Genomic DNA, 21,093 nt, shown 5'->3' with positions numbered 1-21,093 from the left:
GTACAGGGTCAGGATCAGCGGCTAAACACACTGAGGCGGTGGGGGGACCCGGCCAGTGAGGGGAGTGGCTCCAGCTTTGTCCAAAGTGGCCCAAAGGCCTACTCACCAAGGGCAGGACCAGAGGGTTGCGGCCCTCGATGTGCAGCCCAGCCAACCACCCCTTCCCGGGGGGTCCAATTTGAGGGATGAGACTTCGCCCGGCTGGCAGGCCAGAGGGGCCACGTGCAGCCTGCCAGCTCCAGGTGGAGCATGTCGGGGTCTCAGGACCACCCCAGGCACAAAGTCCACTGGGACGGCTCCTGGGACTCAGCAAGGGTCGTCCCCCCGGCTGTGGCTTATTACGGCAAAAGGACACAGAGCAGAGATGGCTCGGGGAAAAGGCACATGGGGTGGACTGGGGGGGACTGGGAGCAAGCTCAGCTTCCAGAATCTTCCCCCAGGGGAGTCGCGCAGGACAAACTCCGTCCCCAGCAACAGGCTGTGGTGACACGTGTGAGGTGTCCTCACAGGGAAGTGCACAGAGACCCAGCGCCTCTTGGGGGTTTCTTGGGGGTGGGTCACGCAGCCCCCCTGCCTGGCAGGTGTGGGAGTGCAGAGTCCAGAAGGAAGGCAAGGTTGAGCTGAAACCACACAGTTTGCATGGACAGTGTAGGCCCAGGAGCCCCTCTTGCCAGAGAGGGTGGGGCCCCGAGGTTGAGGTTCCCAAAGCCAGCCAGGGTGGGCTTTACAGCTGCCGTTTTAAGGACGCAGCCTCGGGCCAGTGAGGCCGGCTCTGTTCTCGAAGACTTGGGACTTTCATGCTAAATCCTGTTAAGTCCCAGGCAGACCCAGAGGAGGTGGTCACCCATGGGCACCGCGGGGCAGGGGGCTCTTTTTCCCACGAGGGTCAAATGATGCAGATCTACATCTTTTATAAACTGTAAAAGGCCATGTGAACATCGATCTTTGCATTCAATGTCGTTTTCGAACATGGAGAATTTATTGGGGCTAACGTCACAGGTCTCTGATCAATCGTTCTGGCGAATTGCCTTCTTAGTGGGGACCTCCCTGCTCTTGAAGGCAGGACTCCCCAGATGAGGTCTGTCGTGTGACGACAGCGGGCCCACCCTGATGAGCGCCCGCTCGGCCCCTGCGGCCAGGCTGTGCCCGCTAAAGTGCTGCGTTTTCCTTGCAGGGAGCTGAAGCTTGGAGCCCCAACCTCGGTGCTGGAGACCGCCGGGCACGTGCACAGGTAGGCGCTGGGGTGTTTTCCTTGCTCCACGTTCGCGTTCACGCAGCGGTCGGTTGACTCTTGAGACCAGGGTGCGTCGGAAGTCGGGTTGCCATCGAGGAAAGCCAGGGGATGTGGCGCTGGTCAGCCAGGCCTCGTGAGCCCCGGATGGGGTCCCTGCTGTGTCCCTGTGCTGGGTCATCCTGGGGAGTTTCAAGTAGGGTGCTTTGGTCCTTCACCCCTCTTTCCGACTCACGTGGAGGGTGACCCGTTGGTAGCCGTCGCCCAGGGCAGAGCGAAGTCTCTGGACCTGCTACCTATTTGAAACCTGCTGTCCTTCCTGGTGGGATGGCAGGTGGGGGACATGACGATGACGTCCGGAAGAATCTTTTCAGCAAGTTAGGAGAAAAGCCCAGGCTCAGATCCGGGTCTCTTAAGCCTTCTGCTTGTTTCCTTCTGGTGTCACTCCCCAAAGGATCTTGAATAGCTTTGAAAATGTGGGAAGAGCCAGCTGGTGTGCCCAGTGGGCAGAGCGCGGTGTGATAACATCAAGGCCAAGGGTTCGGATCCCCGTACCGGCCAGCCGCCAAAAATAAATAGATAAATAAAATGTAGGAAGAGGAACTCATTTAAAAATAAATTAGAAACGTAGGTAGACCCTCCCCGAGACGGTGTGTTGTGTGATTCCATTTAGACACGATTTCCAGAGGCGGCAAATGCACAGGGGAAGAAAGGTGGTGCGTGGCCGCCAGGCCCTGGGCTGGGTGTGCTCCAGGGGTCTCAGCAGGGGGAGAAGCGGCCCAGAACGGTGTGGTGGGCTCAGTCGCAGAACTCGGTGAACTTCCTGCAGAAATCTCGGTTGTCCAGTTCACTTGAATTCCATGACTGTAGCGTGTGCCTCAATAAAGTTAACATATATATATTTCAGCTAAGCCTGAGGGACGTCGTTTGAACCTCATCCTTAGTAGACATTTGTTAAGCGTCAGTAGATTCCTTAGTGTCTGACTCCCTGACAGTCGTGAGGAGCCACACTGGTGGCGGGAAAGAGCTCGGAAACAGACTTCAAGTTAAAGAGTATGAACGTATGTAGAAGTAAGTTAAAAAGCCCAAGTGTCCACCCACGGATGAAAGGACACACACAACGTGGCCTGTCCACGCAATGGAATATTACGCAGCTGTGAACAGGAACGAGGCTCTGACACACGCTATGATGCAGATGGACCTTGAACACGTCACGCTCAGTGACAGACGCCAGACACAAAAGGCCACATAGTGTGTGGTTCTGTTTACATGAAACGTCCAGAACAGGCCAATCCACAGAGACAGGAAGTGGATTCGTGGTTGCTGGGGGCTGGGGGAGGGATGGGAGTGACTGCTGATGGGGATGGGGCTTCTTTTTGGGGTGATGGAATGCTCTGGAATTAGATAAAAGTGTTGTTTGGTCAACTCTGTGAATATGCTAAAAACCAGTGAATTGTACACTCGAAATAGGTGAATTGCTTGGCGTATGGATTACACCTCAATAAAGCTGTTACACACACATGCACACACACACACGCACACACACGCGCACACACACGCGCACGCACACAGGCACGTGCACACACACGCACACACACTTGCACACACGCACACGCACACACGCGCACACACACGCATGCACACACGCGCACACACGCACACATGCACACACATGCACGCACACGCACACGCACGCACGCACGCACACAAGGGCACTTCAAAAAGTTCGTGGAAAAATAGATTTGAGAGATAGCACGAGCCTTCCCGCGAGCCTCTGCAGTGCCGTGTGTGTGTGTGTGTGTGTGTGTGTGTGTAAAGTGTACGTACACACAAGCTTTTTTACACGTAAAGGAAGTCAGACATAAAGGCGTGGAGGACTTCGCATGGCGTCATTCCACTTACAGGACCTTTCTAGGGAAGGCAACAGGTCAGCGGTTGCCTGGGGGCCGGGGGCAGGTGGGGCAACTTCTGGGGCGGATGTCGATGTCCCGTAAGGAGATCTGTTGGTGGCTGCAGCACCGTAGGCATGAACAGGAGCTCTTGGAAGTGTGTGCACTTGACAGTGGGGGACCCCGAGCCTATGTCACTGCTGAACAGATGCAGAAGCTCAGTCCAAAAGAGCAGGCAGAGGTAGCCGGGGGGCAGAGGGCAGGACGCAGCCAGGGGAGACATCAAAACATGAAGTGCCAGGCGACAGGTTTGGGGTTGGGTTTCTTGATGTGTCCAGGGAAGCATTACCCAGCATCTGCGAGGTGACACCCAGCAGCCCCGGGCAAGAAACACTGCAGTCCTGGTCTCCCGCAGGACCTCCTGGACCCCTCCTAGGGGCTTTGAGGGTGTTTCTTTTCTTTTCTTTTTTTGCTGTGCTCTGGGATGAACGTCCTTGTGCAAACCTGGCACATCCTCGGATGTCTGTCCTTTGGGGTGAACTCCCGTGAGGAGGCTGGCCGTCCGCGTGTGTGTCACACTCAGCTGCAGTGACCCCCCAAATGCCCCACGCCCCACTCCCAGCTACAGCGTTGAAACCTTTGCCCACCGGACAAGCGAGAGTAGCTCCCCGTGGTTTTACGTGGGTCTCCTTGGTTCCTGGGGACTCCGGCAGGTTCTCGGGTGTCTGTCCTGTGAGCTGCAGGACGCGTTCCACACTCAGCTTTCTGTTGCGGCTTCCATCTCGTCGCTTTGTTTGGACCGTTTACATCCACGTGTCTGCTAGGACTCTAGGTCACGTACACTGCGGGTGTATTTCTGAGCATGTCCTTGGCCTCGTGTACGGTGGGCTTGGCCACAGAGGACTCTAAGCCTCTTTCGTGGGTACATCGGTGTTCTCCTTTGCCTTTCTTTGTGGCATCCTTCAAAAGTTTAAGATTTTTAAAAAGCCATCTATATTTTATTCTGGTTGCATGTTTTACACTTAAATCTTGAGCTATTTGGAATGTAACTATGTTAGTGGGTCCCACTTGGGGGTGATTCTGGACAATGTCTGGGGACATCTGTGCTTGTCACAACTGGGGGTGCTCCTGGTATTGGAGCGGGTGGAGGCCAGGGACGCTGCTCAGCACCTGCCGTGCCCGGGACACCCCAACCACCGAGAGGGACCCGGCTCATATGCCAGCCATGCAGAGGCTGAGAAACCGTGTTGGGGGGACAGAGTCACCAGGCGAGCGTGCACAGTGCTGGCTGATCTTCGTGGGTTCTGCTGGGTTTTTCTCGATCTTTTGAGAACATGTTGCAGTCGTGCGTTGAGCACATCCCGTGAGCCAGGCGCTGTGTGAGGAGCTGCAGGCATCCTCGGCTTCAGTGTCCAGGAAGCTCAGGCTCTCGTCTGTGTCCTACAGAGGATGACACTGAGGGTCCGAGGGGCGCCTGACTCTGGCCAGGGTCTCCCACTGCTTGAGGGGCAGCCTCTGCAGGAGAGCTGGTGTGTCACCAAGCGAGGGCCACGGCTGCCTGTCCTGGTGACGAATCCAGCACTCCAACCCGCTGCTCCTATTTTCTGTAGACCCCGAGGCTGAGAAACCCACCGTGGGATCCTGAAGCTTGCTCGTGGGGACGGCGCATGGTGCCGCTGTTGCCGCCGGTGGCCACCAGGGGGCAGAGGAGGTCCGTGCAGTGTCCCCTGGGGCTGAGTCTTGAGCCAGGTCAGGTGTGGGGGGTGCAGCGAAGCCACCCCAGGTGTGTTCAGTCAATCCGCGCCCCACCTGGAGCTCTGAGGCCAACCCATTCCATTTGCCTGGGACATTTCTGGTTCAACACGGAGAGTCCCACATCCTGGGATGGCTGGTCGTCCTGACCTGAGGCCCCTGTCACACAGACCTGGATCCTCTCTGCCCAAGACCAGAGTCCGCCAGTCAGCCCCGCGGCGTGGTGTGCAGGAGGAGGCAGAAGGCCAGGCTCTGCTCTCCAGGAGCAATCCGGGGGGACTCGGGGGTGCAGCCCCCTAGCACCCACCCTGGACTTGGGCGTGGAAGTGTCCCCAGAGCAGAGCTTGGAGGTGCAAAGGGTTGGGTTGGGGGGCAGCCCTGGGGGAGCGCAGGTCACCCTGCCACCGGCCTGGTGGGAATCAGACCCCACCTGTGTCCCACGATCAGGTCCTGGGGTGCTCATCACTCCCTCCAGAACCCCCTGGGGTAAGAGCTGGCTTCGACCTGGGGCTGAGACTTCCAAGCCCTGTGACGGGCCAGCGTCCTCACTGGCAGAGTGCCCAGCTGGAGGCCCGGGGACCGCCTGCCCCAGGGTGGCAGTGAGCACGTGGTTGCTGCCGGCCAAGCCAGAGGAGACCATGCACCCACGACCGGAGAGGGGAGACAGGAGGTGACCCCCGGAGGCCGGGGTCGCTCCGGTTTAGACCGTCTGCCCCATCGGAAGTTTATTCTGGTGTATTAGTGTGAGCGGGGATTGGATTCCATGTTTTTTCCCTGTAATTACTGCAAGATCTCTCCACCTCGGCACTGTGGACATGCTGCCCCCCAGGGGACACTGGGCGATGTCTGGGGACATGTGTGTCTGTCACGGCTGGGGGAGCTCCTGGCATGGAGCGGGTGGAGGCCAGGGACGCTGCTCAGCCCCTGCGGTGCCCAGGACGCCCCACAGAGCAGGATCCAGCCCGGGTGCCCACAGTGCCGAGGGCTCCTGCTCTAAGCTCGGCGATCTGCAGACGCCTCGCTGGCTGCGTGGACTAGGAAAGGGCTCCAGGACCTCCGGGGAGCAGCGTGTGCTGCGCGATGACTCCTCGCTGTCCCCGGGGGTTTCGAACGTTTCGCCGGAAGCGCTACGGGAGGCTTCATCTGGAGAGCAGCCCTGATGCGGGAGCCAAGTCCAGCCCCCGAGGGGCCGGTGAGGGCCGCTTTCTCCCCAGCCGCCGGCGGTGGTTCCCGACTTTCCTCTCTCCCGGGCGTGTCGAAATTCACATTATTATCAGTTCTTTCCGTGGGCAGTTTGTTCCTCTGAAAGAGCTGCCAAGACATACAGTCGAAACCTCAACATGTGCTGCACACGGAGGCCCATGGCCGTCGCCGCCGCCTTCCCCAGACAGCACACGTGGCACTCTTGTAATTGGGGGTGCTGTGCCGAAGCCCTCGGGGGCCTGTGCTGCAGCCCACAGTGCCCAGAACCCTCGCCCTGCACCCTGCAGCCACCAAGTCTGCAGCCGAGGACACGTGGAGCTTCCCAAGGCAGCAGGGGACTTGGACACAACCTTGACCCTCTACAGCAGGGGTCACCTGGGGTGATTCTGCCCCCAGGAGACAATGGGTTATGTCTGGGGACATCTGGAGTTGTCACAACTGGGGAGGGGCTGCTCCTGGCATGGAGTGGGTGGAGGCCAGGGACGCTGCTCAGCACCCGCAGTGCCCAGGACGCCCCACCACAGGGTATGATCTGGCCTCAAATGTCAACAGGGGAGTTAAGGAACCGTGCATTGGGCTGGCGGGTCAGCTCAGCTGGTTGGAGCACAGCCTTATAACACCAAGGTCAAGGTTTGCATCCCCGTACCAGCCAGCTGCCAAAAAAAAAAAAAAGAAACCCTGCATTGATTATCTGCAAAAAAAAAGTTGAGTTCGCTCCTGCTCACAGCAGACACCAGAAGAAACCCTCGACGGGGTAGACGGTACAAACCAGGGTGACCCCAGCTTCTGGGACTCACCTCCTCTTGCCCCACTCAGTACATGGATTTAAATGTGCGCAGCCTCCTAGGACCTCAGTAGGGCTGATGACTATGGGACGCAGAGTCTCTCGGGGGTCAGCAGATTCCCCTAACCCAGGGTGATTCAGCCACCAGGAGGCACTTTTGGCTGTCATGATTGGTGCATGGTACTGGGTGGGAGCCAGGGACATTGTTCAGCGTCCTACAGTGCACGGATGGCCCCACAACCAAGAATGATCCAGTCCAAGTATAATCTCTGCGGTGCTGAGGGGAGAAACCCTGCTCCTCAAGGACGTCCTCCGGCCCCCGGGGGAACCAAGACCACCCTCTTCGTTCTGTGCTTTGCGTCTGACTGTGGCTCCCACCCCAGCCCCAGTAAACAAACCCGCTCCCTTGAGTCCTGTGGGCCCAGGCGCGTCTCAGGCGTTCCCCTGGACAATCCTCTCCTGCGTTGGTTGCTGTCACCACCCGATTTTACCGACTTGAAGCTCGAGACCCGGAAAAGCTCACGTCCACGGTCACTGAGCATCAGGAGCCCCAGGGCGGGGGCATCCGCAGCTTGCGTGCCTGTTGCTAAGCAACCACACGATCTCCCAGCCTCCCGCAGAGCCAGGGTGATGCAGAAACGCTGTCATCGGCAGATTATCTCCCTCAAAGCACACATGGGGACAGCCACGTAGGGTAGGAAGTCCAGGGCAGGGGACATGGGGACGCCAGGTGGACGCTGGACAAAGGCTCCTCTGGGCTGGGCAGAGGGGTCCCCGCATCCTCCCAGGGCCCGTTCCTGACTCTTGCACTTGGCCGGTCCGCTACCACCGCAGCCGCGGGCGTTGACGAGGTGGGCCTGTTAGACCCTCCGTGCCATTTGTTATTTTTACTGACATGGCTCTGCTTTATTTTTCTAGTAAATTTGTTATTTATCATTTAAGATTTGCAGAAAAGCCGTGATGATTGTACAGAGTTTCCACCTACTCCTCCCTCCCACTTCCCCTTATCTTAACATCCAGCTCTGACACGCCCCGTTCCCCAACACCATAGTGTGTTCAGATGTCACCGGTTTGTCCAGCAATGTCCTCTCTCTGGTCCAGGACCCCATCCAGGATCCCACTTGACATTCAGTCATCTTGTCTCCTGAGTGTCTCAAATCTGTGATGGTTCTTCAGACATTCCTCGTTTTTCATGACCTTGACTGTCTTGGGGAGGACTGGCCAGGTGTCCTGCAGACTGTCCTGTCATATGGGTGTGTTTCCTTGTGAGTAGCGTGAGAGTCTGAGGTTTGTGGACAAATGCGTCACATCCTATCAGGGGCATCTGAAACCCACACGACCTCACCCTTGACGTTGACTGGGCAGGGCGGGGAGAGGTTGGGGGAAAAGAGGAATTAAGCCCTACCTCCTAGAGGGGGAAAGTCTGCATATCTTAAGTGGAATTCTTCTGAATGACCTTTACAAACGTACTTTAATAACTTTTATTTTCTTGTTATGAGAGCACCACATCTTTCTTACAAGTAAAAGAGAAAACAGGCCACCACAGGCCCACTCTTCGAGAAACCTCTAGTAACTCTTTGTACCCAGCCCCTTACGGGACCCATGCAGTAAAGTCAAAGAAATCTAGAAAGTCCATATATACTTTCAAAAATATCCTCCCCCAATACTTTTTAAAAATCAAGGCATAAAATGCACTCCAGTGTTTGGGGCTCCATCCATCTAATGAGAAAAGACCCAAGAATGAGATTGGAACAGAAATGCCTGCCCTTGGAACATCCTCGAAAGGGGCTTGCTCAGAGGAGAACATTCCTGGTCCCAAACCCCAGTCATCCAGCTGAATCTGGCCCCCTGCTTGCTTTTGTCAATAAAGTTTTATTGGCACACAGCCACGTCCATTTGTTCTTATATCTTCTACCACTGCTTTTGCTCTGCAACAGGAGGGGTGGGTTGTTGCCATGGAAACCATCCCACCCGTAGCACTTTACAGGAAAAGTTTGCCAGTGCCTGCTTTAGAGGGGTCCCTTCCAGGTTGCGGTGGGGTCACACCTGCATGGGGCACTCCTGCTGTGTCACCTTGTCCCTGGTTCTCCTCCTGCCGTGCCCACCTCTGAGGGTTGGGGTCCCCAGAGTGCCCCCTGGGCCCACTTTCCTCGATTTGTCTACACAATCTCCTTAGACTGGTGTGATTTTGCCCCCAGGGGACACTGGGCCACATCCAGGGACATTCATGGTTGTCATGACTGGGGGGTCCTCCTGGCATGGAGTGGGTGGAGGCCAGGGACGTTGTTCAGCACCTGCAGTGCCCAGGATGGCCCCACCCCAGAGGATGACCCAGCCCCGTGTCCACAGTGCCAAGGGCGAGAGATTTCTCTCTTGAGTCAAAAGTTGCTGCCTGTCAGCTCTTTTGTAACATTCCCAGTACATCCTCCTGTGTGCTGTTTCTTTAAGTTCTTTTAACAGCAGGTTGGGTTGTTGTCCTCAAAGGTTTTACCTTTTGAGGTAGTAGCGTTTATCTGTTCTTTCGTGGCTCCCTCCTCTAGAGAGGGGGAAGGAAGCACCAGGGGGCTGACGCCCACGGGACAGGCTGCCCTGAGGATTAGCCTAGAACGTGTGAAACGCTTCTCCAAGGGCCCAGCACACCACGCACGCTTGGTAAACAGTCGTTCCTGCTACCGAGACAGACACTGAGACACCCTGAGGTCTCTAGTTTCTTCTGGTTGTTTTGTGTGTGTGTGTGTGTGGGGGGGATGTTTGTATGTGCGTGTGGGTGTGTGCATGTGTGTATGTGTCTGTGTGTGTCTCTGTATGCTTGTGTATGTGTGTGCATGTGTGTGTATGTGAGTATGTCTGTGCGTGTGTGTGTATGTGTCTGTGTGTGTCTCTGTATGCTTGTGTATGTGTGTGCATGTGTGTGTATGTGAGCATGTCTGTGCGTGTGTGTGTCTCTGTATGCTTGTGTATGTGTGTGCATGTGTGTGTATGTGAGCATGTCTGTGCGTGTGTGTGTATGTGTCTGTGTGTGTCTCTGTATGCTTGTGTATGTGTGTGCATGTGTGTGTATGTGAGCATGTCTGTGCATGTGTGTGTATGTGTCTGTGTGTGTCTCTGTATGCTTGTGTATGTGTGTGCATGTGTGTATGTGAGCATGTCTGTGCATGTGTGTGTATGTGTCTGTGTGTGTCTCTGTATGCTTGTGTATGTGTGTGCATGTGTGTGTATGTGTCTGTGTGTGTCTCTGTATGCTTGTGTATGTGTGTGCATGTGTGTGTATGTGAGCATGTCTGTGCATGTGTGTGTATGTGTCTGTGTGTGTCTCTGTATGCTTGTGTATGTGTGTGCATGTGTGTGTATGTGAGCATGTCTGTGCGTGTGTGTGTGTGTCTGTGTGTGTCTCTGTATGCTTGTGTATGTGTGTGCATGTGTGTGTATGTGAGCATGTCTGTGCGTGTGTGTATGTGTCTGTGTGTGTCTCTGTATGCTTGTGTATGTGTGTGCATGTGTGTGTATGTGAGCATGTCTGTGCATGTGTGTGTATGTGTCTGTGTGTGTCTCTGTATGCTTGTGTATGTGTGTGCATGTGTGTGTATGTGAGTATGTCTGTGCGTGTGTGTATGTGTCTGTGTGTGTCTCTGTATGCTTGTGTATGTGTGTGCATGTGTGTGTATGTGAGCATGTCTGTGCATGTGTGTGTATGTGTCTGTGTGTGTCTCTGTATGCTTGTGTATGTGTGTGCATGTGTGTGTATGTGAGCATGTCTGTGCATGTGTGTGTATGTGTCTGTGTGTGTCTCTGTATGCTTGTGTATGTGTGTGCATGTGTGTGTATGTGAGCATGTCTGTGCATGTGTGTGTATGTGTCTGTGTGTGTCTCTGTATGCTTGTGTATGTGTGTGCATGTGTGTGTATGTGAGCATGTCTGTGCATGTGTGTGTATGTGTCTGTGTGTGTCTCTGTATGCTTGTGTATGTGTGTACATGTGTGTATGTGAGCATGTCTGTGCGTGTGTGTGTATGTGTCTGTGTGTGTCTCTGTATGCTTGTGTATGTGTGTGCATGTGTGTATGTGAGCATGTCTGTGCGTGTGTGTGTATGTGTCTGTGTGTGTCTCTGTATGCTTGTGTATGTGTGTGCATGTGTGTGTATGTGAGCATGTCTGTGCGTGTGTGTGTATGTGTCTGTGTGTGTCTCTGTATGCTTGTGTATGTGTGTGTATGTGTGTGTATGTGAGCATGTCTGTGCGTGTGTGTGTATGTGTCTGTGTGTGTCTCTGTATGCTTGTGTATGTGTGTGCATGTGTGTGTATGTGAGTATGTGTGTGCGTGTGTGTGTATGTGTCTGTGTGTGTCTCTGTATGCTTGTGTATGTGTGTGTATGTGTGTGTATGTGAGCATGTCTGTGCATGTGTGTGTATGTGTCTGTGTGTGTTTCTGTATGCTTGTGTATGTGTGTGCATGTGTGTGTATGTGAGTATGTGTGTGCGTGTGTGTGTATGTGTCTGTGTGTGTCTCTGTATGCTTGTGTATGTGTGTGCATGTGTGTGTATGTGAGCATGTCTGTGCGTGTGTGTGTATGTGTCTGTGTGTGTCTCTGTATGCTTGTGTATGTGTGTGCATGTGTGTGTATGTGAGCATGTCTGTGCGTGTGTGTCTCTGTATGCTTGTGTATGTGTGTGCATGTGTGTGTATGTGAGCATGTCTGTGCGTGTGTGTATGTGTCTGTGTGTGTCTCTGTATGCTTGTGTATGTGTGTGCATGTGTGTGTATGTGTCTGTGTGTGTCTCTGTATGCTTGTGTATGTGTGTGCATGTGTGTGTATGTGAGTATGTCTGTGCGTGTGTGTGTGTATCTGTGTGTGTCTCTGTATGCTTGTGTATGTGTGTGCATGTGTGTGTATGTGAGCATGTCTGTGCATGTGTGTGTATGTGTCTGTGTGTGTCTCTGTATGCTTGTGTATGTGTGTGCATGTGTGTGTATGTGAGTATGTCTGTGCATGTGTGTGTATGTATCTGTGTGTGTCTCTGTATGCTTGTGTATGTGTGTGCATGTGTGTGTATGTGAGTATGTCTGTGCGTGTGTGTGTATGTGTCTGTGTGTGTCTCTGTATGCTTGTGTATGTGTGTGCATGTGTGTGTATGTGTCTGTGTGTGTCTCTGTATGCTTGTGTATGTGTGTGTATGTGTGTGTATGTGAGCATGTCTGTGCATGTGTGTGTATGTGTCTGTGTGTGTCTCTGTATGCTTGTGTATGTGTGTGCATGTGTGTGTATGTGAGTATGTGTGTGCGTGTGTGTGTATGTGTCTGTGTGTGTCTCTGTACGCTTGTGTATGTGTGTGTATGTGTGTGTATGTGAGCATGTCTGTGCATGTGTGTGTATGTGTCTGTGTGTGTCTCTGTATGCTTGTGTATGTGTGTGCATGTGTGTGTATGTGAGTATGTGTGTGCGTGTGTGTGTATGTGTCTGTGTGTGTCTCTATGCTTGTGTATGTCTGTGCATGTGTGTGTATGTGTCTGTGTGTGTCTCTGTATGCTTGTGTATGTGTGTGCATGTGTGTGTATGTGAGCATGTCTGTGCGTGTGTGTGTATGTGTCTGTGTGTGTCTCTGTATGCTTGTGTATGTGTGTGCATGTGTGTGTATGTGAGTATGTCTGTGCGTGTGTGTGTATGTGTCTGTGTGTGTCTCTGTATGCTTGTGTATGTGTGTGCATGTGTGTGTATGTGAGTATGTCTGTGCATGTGTGTGTATGTGTCTGTGTGTGTCTCTGTATGCTTGTGTATGTGTGTGCATGTGTGTGTATGTGAGCATGTCTGTGCGTGTGTGTATGTGTCTGTGTGTGTCTCTGTATGCTTGTGTATGTGTGTGCATGTGTGTGTATGTGTCTGTGTGTGTCTCTGTATGCTTGTGTATGTGTGTGCATGTGTGTGTATGTGAGTATGTGTGTGCGTGTGTGTGTATGTGTCTGTGTGTGTCTCTGTATGCTTGTGTATGTGTGTGTATGTGTGTGTATGTGAGCATGTCTGTGCGTGTGTGTGTATGTGTCTGTGTGTGTCTCTGTATGCTTGTGTATGTGTGTGCATGTGTGTGTATGTGAGTATGTCTGTGCGTGTGTGTGTGTATCTGTGTGTGTCTCTGTATGCTTGTGTATGTGTGTGCATGTGTGTGTATGTGAGCATGTCTGTGCATGTGTGTGTATGTGTCTGTGTGTGTCTCTGTATGCTTGTGTATGTGTGTGCATGTGTGTGTATGTGAGTATGTCTGTGCATGTGTGTGTATGTATCTGTGTGTGTCTCTGTATGCTTGTGTATGTGTGTGCATGTGTGTGTATGTGAGTATGTCTGTGCGTGTGTGTGTATGTGTCTGTGTGTGTCTCTGTATGCTTGTGTATGTGTGTGCATGTGTGTGTATGTGTCTGTGTGTGTCTCTGTATGCTTGTGTATGTGTGTGTATGTGTGTGTATGTGAGCATGTCTGTGCATGTGTGTGTATGTGTCTGTGTGTGTCTCTGTATGCTTGTGTATGTGTGTGCATGTGTGTGTATGTGAGTATGTGTGTGCGTGTGTGTGTATGTGTCTGTGTGTGTCTCTGTATGCTTGTGTATGTGTGTGTATGTGTGTGTATGTGAGCATGTCTGTGCATGTGTGTGTATGTGTCTGTGTGTGTCTCTGTATGCTTGTGTATGTGTGTGCATGTGTGTGTATGTGAGTATGTGTGTGCGTGTGTGTGTATGTGTCTGTGTGTGTCTCTATGCTTGTGTATGTCTGTGCATGTGTGTGTATGTGTCTGTGTGTGTCTCTGTATGCTTGTGTATGTGTGTGCATGTGTGTGTATGTGAGCATGTCTGTGCGTGTGTGTGTATGTGTCTGTGTGTGTCTCTGTATGCTTGTGTATGTGTGTGCATGTGTGTGTATGTGAGTATGTCTGTGCGTGTGTGTGTATGTGTCTGTGTGTGTCTCTGTATGCTTGTGTATGTGTGTGCATGTGTGTGTATGTGAGTATGTCTGTGCATGTGTGTGTATGTGTCTGTGTGTGTCTCTGTATGCTTGTGTATGTGTGTGCATGTGTGTGTATGTGAGCATGTCTGTGCGTGTGTGTATGTGTCTGTGTGTGTCTCTGTATGCTTGTGTATGTGTGTGCATGTGTGTGTATGTGTCTGTGTGTGTCTCTGTATGCTTGTGTATGTGTGTGCATGTGTGTGTATGTGAGTATGTGTGTGCGTGTGTGTGTATGTGTCTGTGTGTGTCTCTGTATGCTTGTGTATGTGTGTGTATGTGTGTGTATGTGAGCATGTCTGTGCGTGTGTGTGTATGTGTCTGTGTGTGTCTCTGTATGCTTGTGTATGTGTCTGCATGTGTGTGTATGTGAGTATGTGTGTGCGTGTGTGTGTATGTGTCTGTGTGTGTCTCTGTATGCTTGTGTATGTGTGTGTATGTGTGTGTATGTGAGCATGTCTGTGCATGTGTGTGTATGTGTCTGTGTGTGTCTCTGTATTCTTGTGTATGTGTGTGCATGTGTGTGTATGTGAGTATGTGTGTGCGTGTGTGTGTATGTGTCTGTGTGTGTCTCTATGCTTGTGTATGTCTGTGCATGTGTGTGTATGTGTCTGTGTGTGTCTCTGTATGCTTGTGTATGTGTGTGCATGTGTGTGTATGTGAGCATGTCTGTGCGTGTGTGTGTATGTGTCTGTGTGTGTCTCTGTATGCTTGTGTATGTGTGTGCATGTGTGTGTATGTGAGTATGTGTGTGCGTGTGTGTGTATGTGTCTGTGTGTGTCTCTATGCTTGTGTATGTGTGTGCGTGTGTGTGTATGTGTCTGTGTGTGTCTCTGTATGCTTGTGTATGTGTGTGCATGTGTGTGTATGTGAGCATGTCTGTGCATGTGTGTGTATGTGTCTGTGTGTGTCTCTGTATGCTTGTGTATGTGTGTGCATGTGTGTGTATGTGAGCATGTCTGTGCATGTGTGTGTATGTGTCTGTGTGTGTCTCTGTATGCTTGTGTATGTGTGTGCATGTGTGTGTATGTGAGTATGTCTGTGCATGTGTGTGTATCTGTGTGTGTCTCTGTATGCTTGTGTATGTGTGCATGTGTGTGTATGTGAGCATGTCTGTGCGTGTGTGTGTATGTGTCTGTGTGTGTCTCTGTATGCTTGTGTATGTGTGTGCATGTGTGTGTATGTGAGCATGTCTGTGCATGTGTGTGTATGTGTCTGTGTGTGTCTCTGTATGCTTGTGTATGTGTGTGCATGTGTGTGTATGTGAGCATGTCTGTGCGTGTGTGTGTATGTGTCTGTGTGTGTCTCTGTATGCTTGTGTATGTGTGTGCATGTGTGTGTATGTGAGCATGTCTGTGCGTGTGTGTGTATGTGTCTGTGTGTGTCTCTGTATGCTTGTGTATGTGTGTGCATGTGTGTGTATGTGAGTATGTCTGTGCATGTGTGTGTGTATGTGTCTGTGTGTGTCTCTGTATGCTTGTGTATGTGTGTGCATGTGTGTGTATGTGAGTATGTCTGTGCGTGTGTGTGTATGTGTCTGTGTGTGTCTCTGTATGCTTGTGTATGTGTGTGCATGTGTGTGTATGTGAGTATGTGTGTGCGTGTGTGTGTATGTGTCTGTGTGTGTCTCTGTATGCTTGTGTATGTGTGTGCATGTGTGTGTATGTGAGCATGTCTGTGCGTGTGTGTGTATGTGTCTGTGTGTGTCTCTGTATGCTTGTGTATGTGTGTGCATGTGTGTGTATGTGAGTATGTCTGTGCATGTGTGTGTATGTGTCTGTGTGTGTCTCTGTATGCTTGTGTATGTGTGCATGTGTGTGTATGTGAGCATGTCTGTGCGTGTGTGTGTATGTGTCTGTGTGTGTCTCTGTATGCTTGTGTATGTGTGTGCATGTGTGTGTATGTGAGCATGTCTGTGCATGTGTGTGTATGTGTCTGTGTGTGTCTCTGTATGCTTGTGTATGTGTGTGCATGTGTGTGTATGTGAGTATGTGTGTGCGTGTGTGTGTATGTGTCTGTGTGTGTCTCTGTATGCTTGTGTATGTGTGTGCATGTGTGTGTATGTGTCTGTGTGTGTCTCTGTATGCTTGTGTATGTGTGTGTATGTGTGTGTATGTGAGTATGTGTGTGCGTGTGTGTGTATGTGTCTGTGTGTGTCTCTGTATGCTTGTGTATGTGTGTGTATGTGTGTGTATGTGAGCATGTCTGTGCGTGTGTGTATGTGTCTGTGTGTGTCTCTGTATGCTTGTGTATGTGTGTGCATGTGTGTGTATGTGAGCATGTCTGTGCATGTGTGTGTATGTGTCTGTGTGTGTCTCTGTATGCTTGTGTATGTGTGTGCATGTGTGTGTATGTGAGCATGTCTGTGCATGTGTGTGTATGTGTCTGTGTGTGTCTCTGTATGCTTGTGTATGTGTGTGCATGTGTGTGTATGTGAGCATGTCTGTGCATGTGTGTGTATGTGTCTGTGTGTGTCTCTGTATGCTTGTGTATGTGTGTGCATGTGTGTGTATGTGAGCATGTCTGTGCGTGTGTGTATGTGTCTGTGTGTGTCTCTGTATGCTTGTGTATGTGTGTGCGTGTGTGTGTGTATCTGTGTGTGTCTCTGTATGCTTGTGTATGTGTGTGCATGTGTGTGTATGTGAGCATGTCTGTGCGTGTGTGTGTATGTGTCTGTGTGTGTCTCTGTATGCTTGTGTATGTGTGTGCATGTGTGTGTATGTGAGTATGTCTGTGCATGTGTGTGTATGTGTCTGTGTGTGTCTCTGTATGCTTGTGTATGTGTGTGCATGTGTGTGTATGTGAGTATGTGTGTGCGTGTGTGTGTATGTGTCTGTGTGTGTCTCTGTATGCTTGTGTATGTGTGTGCATGTGTGTGTATGTGAGTATGTCTGTGCATGTGTGTGTGTATGTGTCTGTGTGTGTCTCTGTATGCTTGTGTATGTGTGTGCATGTGTGTGTATGTGAGTATGTCTGTGCGTGTGTGTGTATGTGTCTGTGTGTGTCTCTGTATGCTTGTGTATGTGTGTGCATGTGTGTGTATGTGAGTATGTCTGTGCATGTGTGTGTATGTGTCTGTGTGTGTCTCTGTATGCTTGTGTATGTGTGTGCATGTGTGTGTATGTGAGCATGTCTGTGCGTGTGTGTGTATGTGTCTGTGTGTGTCTCTGTATGCTTGTGTATGTGTGTGCATGTGTGTGTATGTGAGTATGTCTGTGCGTGTGTGTATGTGTCTGTGTGTGTCTCTGTATGCTTGTGTATGTGTGTGCATGTGTGTGTATGTGAGTATGTCTGTGCGTGTGTGTGTATGTGTCTGTGTGTGTCTCTGTATGCTTGTGTATGTGTGTGCATGTGTGTGTATGTGAGTATGTGTGTGCGTGTGTGTGTATGTGTCTGTGTGTGTCTCTGTATGCTTGTGTATGTGTGTGCATGTGTGTGTATGTGAGCATGTCTGTGCGTGTGTGTGTATGTGTCTGTGTGTGTCTCTGTATGCTTGTGTATGTGTGTGCATGTGTGTGTATGTGAGTATGTCTGTGCGTGTGTGTGTATGTGTCTGTGTGTGTCTCTGTATGCTTGTGTATGTGTGTGCATGTGTGTGTATGTGAGCATGTCTGTGCGTGTGTGTGTGTATCTGTGTGTGTCTCTGTATGCTTGTGTATGTGTGTGCATATGTGTGTATGTGAGCATGTCTGTGCGTGTGTGTGTGTATCTGTGTGTGTCTCTGTATGCTTGTGTATGTGTGTGCATGTGTGTGTATGTGAGTATGTCTGTGCATCTGTTGTGTGCGTGTTTCAACACTCAGCCCTCCAATCATGCAGAATTGACTTCAGCACACAGGGAAATAAATTTTATTTATTTTCCAGAGACTCTAATTTCCTGACACCTTTCCCCAGCAAGCAGCCATCTCTTACAAGTTCACTCCTGCCAGGACCCAGGCCACACCCCCCACACTGACCTCTGCCCCCGAGCCCCCTGCTGCCTCCACGCGGTCCTGGGAAGCCATGGGCTGGGTGGCGAGAACTCGCTACGCAGCTCAGCACAGGCGGCCGCGTCCTGGAAACACGACCACCTGCCGTGGCTGATTCTATTTCGTCTTCTTCCCTTTCTCTCTTCCTCTTTCAGAAACGGCACTTCTAGGGCCGGTCAGTTTCATTTTAGAAGTTGTCAAGACAAGCAAAGAGCTGCTAGAGCTGGGGTCACACACTGCCGCTCCTGGGCCATGTCCGGTCCTCCACTTCCTGTTTTTATAAATAAAGTTTTATTGTCACACAGCCATGGTCATTCATTCATTACATATCATCTGTGACTGCTTTTGTACTGCAAGGGCAGAGTCGAGTAGCCGTGACAGATACCATCTGGAAAGCTGAAAATATTCATTATTTGACTCGTTACAGAAAACGTTTGCTGACCTTTAGTCCAAGGGTCTTGGACTGTCTGATTTTATCTCCTAATTATGCATGAGGTAGGAATTATCCCATTGGACAGATGAGGACACTGAGGCCCAGTGAGGTTAAGTGGCTTGGTGAGGTGACATAATGAGCAGCTTCGAGTTCAGGCTTCCAAATCTGACACCTACTGGCTCTGCTGTCCTGGGCCGTCCCGTTGCCTTTCTGAGCCTCAGTGTCCTCACCTGTAAAATGGGGAGAGTAGACAGATCCTGCCTCTCAGGGGGTTAATGCACATGAAGCTTTGTCCTAAATGCAGTGTGGTGATCATTGTTCTTCTCCCTGTTTTTTGTGCCCACCATGCCTCCTGTGGGGGTGACACGGGGATCAAATGATGTAACGGTCATTAGGTCATTTTGGAGAAAATCAAAGAGGAGCATCCTCAGGAGGAAGGCAGCTGGGCAGGGTGTGCAAGCCCATGTGTGAGAATGGATATGAGAGTAGACTGTGAAACCCCAGCAAGCTCTGCTCTGCCAGCACACGAAGAGTGTATTAGCTAGCTATTGCTGCATAACAAATGATCCCAAACGTAGCAGCTTAAAATGACACCCGCTTATTAGCTCGTAGTTCTGTAGGTCAGGAGCCTGGACATGGTGTGGCTGGGTCCTCAGCTTGGGGTCTCACCTGGCTACCACCAAGGTGTGGCCCAGGGCTGTGTCCTCATCTGAAGGCTTGTGTGAGGAAGGATCCATTTCTGGGCTCATTCAGAATTCAGTTCATTGTGGTCATCAGACTAAAGTTTCCTTAGTGTCACTATCAGCTAGGGACAACTCTGAGCTCTTAGAGGCCACTCTCAGGCCACATGGTCTCCTCCATAGGCCTCTCACACTTCAAGAAGGGTCCAACCCCTTTTAAAGGTTCATCTGATTAGGTCAGGCCCACCTAGAATAATCCCCCTTTCATTGAACTCAAAGTCAACTGATTTGGGGACTTCTTGACCTCTTTGAAATCCCTTCTTCTGTGAAGAATAACCTAATCAGAGGAGTGGTATCTTATCGTGTTCACAAGACCTGCCCACATTTAGGGGAAGGAGATTCTAGAAGGTGTGTTCTGCAGGGATCTTAGCAATCTTACAATCCTGCTGGCCACCGAGGGGAGAAGGAGGCATGGTCATCAGAGACACGGCCAGTGTTCAGCCTCAACTGGCAAGTGGGGAGAACTTAACCCACCTTTGCTGACTTCCAGCCCCTCTTTGGGGGAGGGTTAGAGATGAGCTGAGGAAGGAGGTGTTTGGGGAGCTTGCAAAGCACACTTTGTGCCTAAACCTACCCATGTCTTCACCGAAGTTTTAAAAACTCCTTATTTAGAGATAATTACAGATTCAGAGGAAGTTGTAAAAATCACACAGAGCAGTCCGCTTACCCTTCACCCAGTTTCTCCCAGCAGTGACATCCCACATAACTACAGTGCAACCAGGACGGTGACCTGGGCACCGTGCGTGTGCAGGGCCCTGTGCCATTCACCCCATGGGCAGACCTGGCTTCACCTCATTTACGGGGCTGCAGGACCATTAATGTCCATAAACGTGGAGCAAAGCCCGCTTGCTGGTGTGTGTGGGGTCAGAGGGAGGTGGGGACAAGACCAGGCAAAAACATCGAGACGTGAATGGTGACGTGCCAGCCGGTTGTCATCCCTGTGCGCTCCACGCGTGGTGTTCGGGACGCTCTCTTCTCTCCTCCCCCAGAAATCTGGGGGGTCACCTCTTCGGGCAGCCAGACCTTCCGGTGGGCTTAGTTGTGGGGGGGTTTGGTGGTAAGTTTGTGGGGGCTCCTAGCTCCAGAAGACGCGATTCAAATCCAGATGCACCTCCTGCGCCTGCGGATGCCCCAGGAAACTTACCCGACGTGTCTGTGCCTTGATGTCCCTGGGGACGCCTGGCCTTGTGGGTCCCTGAGCGTGGGGTCATCCATTCTGAGCACAGAGGGAGGCGTGCGGTCACGTTCCCCTCCTGACCTGCAGGAGGGCTGCCGCGTGCTGCTTCCTAAGAGTTCCCAGAGGAGGAGACGACCAGGAGGGCAGAAGCTTATTGAGGGGACCTCAGGAGTTCTTTTCATGGGACAGAACCTGTTCCCCTTCTCCCCTGATCTTCTGTCAAACTGCAGAGACCTACTAAGGTATCCGGTTGTTCAACTGAAGCCTTCCTTAGCTTTCCCCAAAGTTTCTGGCTTTCTTCTGCACGCCACACACAGAGCCTGGCACTTAGGTGCTGTTCTGGGGCCACCGTGTGTGTGCGTCCCCTACTTACAGTAGCTATGGCCACTGTACACCTTCTGTAGTAGGTGGGACTCCAAGGTGACACCCAAGATCCCCATCCCCGATGTCCATGCAGTGTCTAATCCCCTGCACTTGAGGGTGGACCGAACCTGTCAATCCAGTGGAGTGTCACTCCCACGGTGAGGTTAATGAGGCGAGGTCACGTGTTAGTAAAGGGATTTCGCAGGTGTAATGGAAATCCCTCATCAGTCGATTCTGAGCTAATCAAAAGGGACATGACATGGTTGGGCCTGGCCTAATCAGATGAGCCCGTAAAAGAGACGCAAAGCGTGTCCAGAGCTGTCAGGTCTACAGAGACAGAAAGTAGATGGGAGGGTACCAGGGGTCGGGGGAGTGGGGGTGGGGAGTTGGTGTTCCATGGATACAGTGTTTCAGTTTTGTAAGATGGAACGATCTGGAGATCCGTCCCACAACCATGTGAATATACTCAACGCTACCGAATTACACACCGAAAAATGGTCACGATGGTAAATTGTGTGTCGTATGTTTTTTTTACTGCAATTAAAAAGACAGAGAGACTACAAATAGCAG

At 51.5% G+C, this 21,093-nt stretch overlaps 1 protein-coding gene across 1 annotated transcript in view; it reads left to right on the top strand.

Annotated features, from left to right (window-relative positions):
- The window catches only part of GNG7 (G protein subunit gamma 7), a 166,534-nt gene that overhangs the window by 41,028 nt on the left and 104,413 nt on the right, over positions 1–21,093 (top strand). The window contains exon 2 of the mRNA XM_063110648.1: positions 1,175–1,231. The gene's annotated coding sequence lies outside the window, so the exon portion shown is untranslated. The remainder of the gene's footprint in view (positions 1–1,174; positions 1,232–21,093) is intronic.

The sequence above is a fragment of the Cynocephalus volans genome, chromosome 10, assembly GCF_027409185.1.
Source record: "Cynocephalus volans isolate mCynVol1 chromosome 10, mCynVol1.pri, whole genome shotgun sequence".
Lineage (NCBI taxonomy): Eukaryota > Metazoa > Chordata > Mammalia > Dermoptera > Cynocephalidae > Cynocephalus > Cynocephalus volans.
Note: the sequence above shows the minus strand (reverse complement) of the source record. Positions and strands in the feature narration are given on the sequence as shown.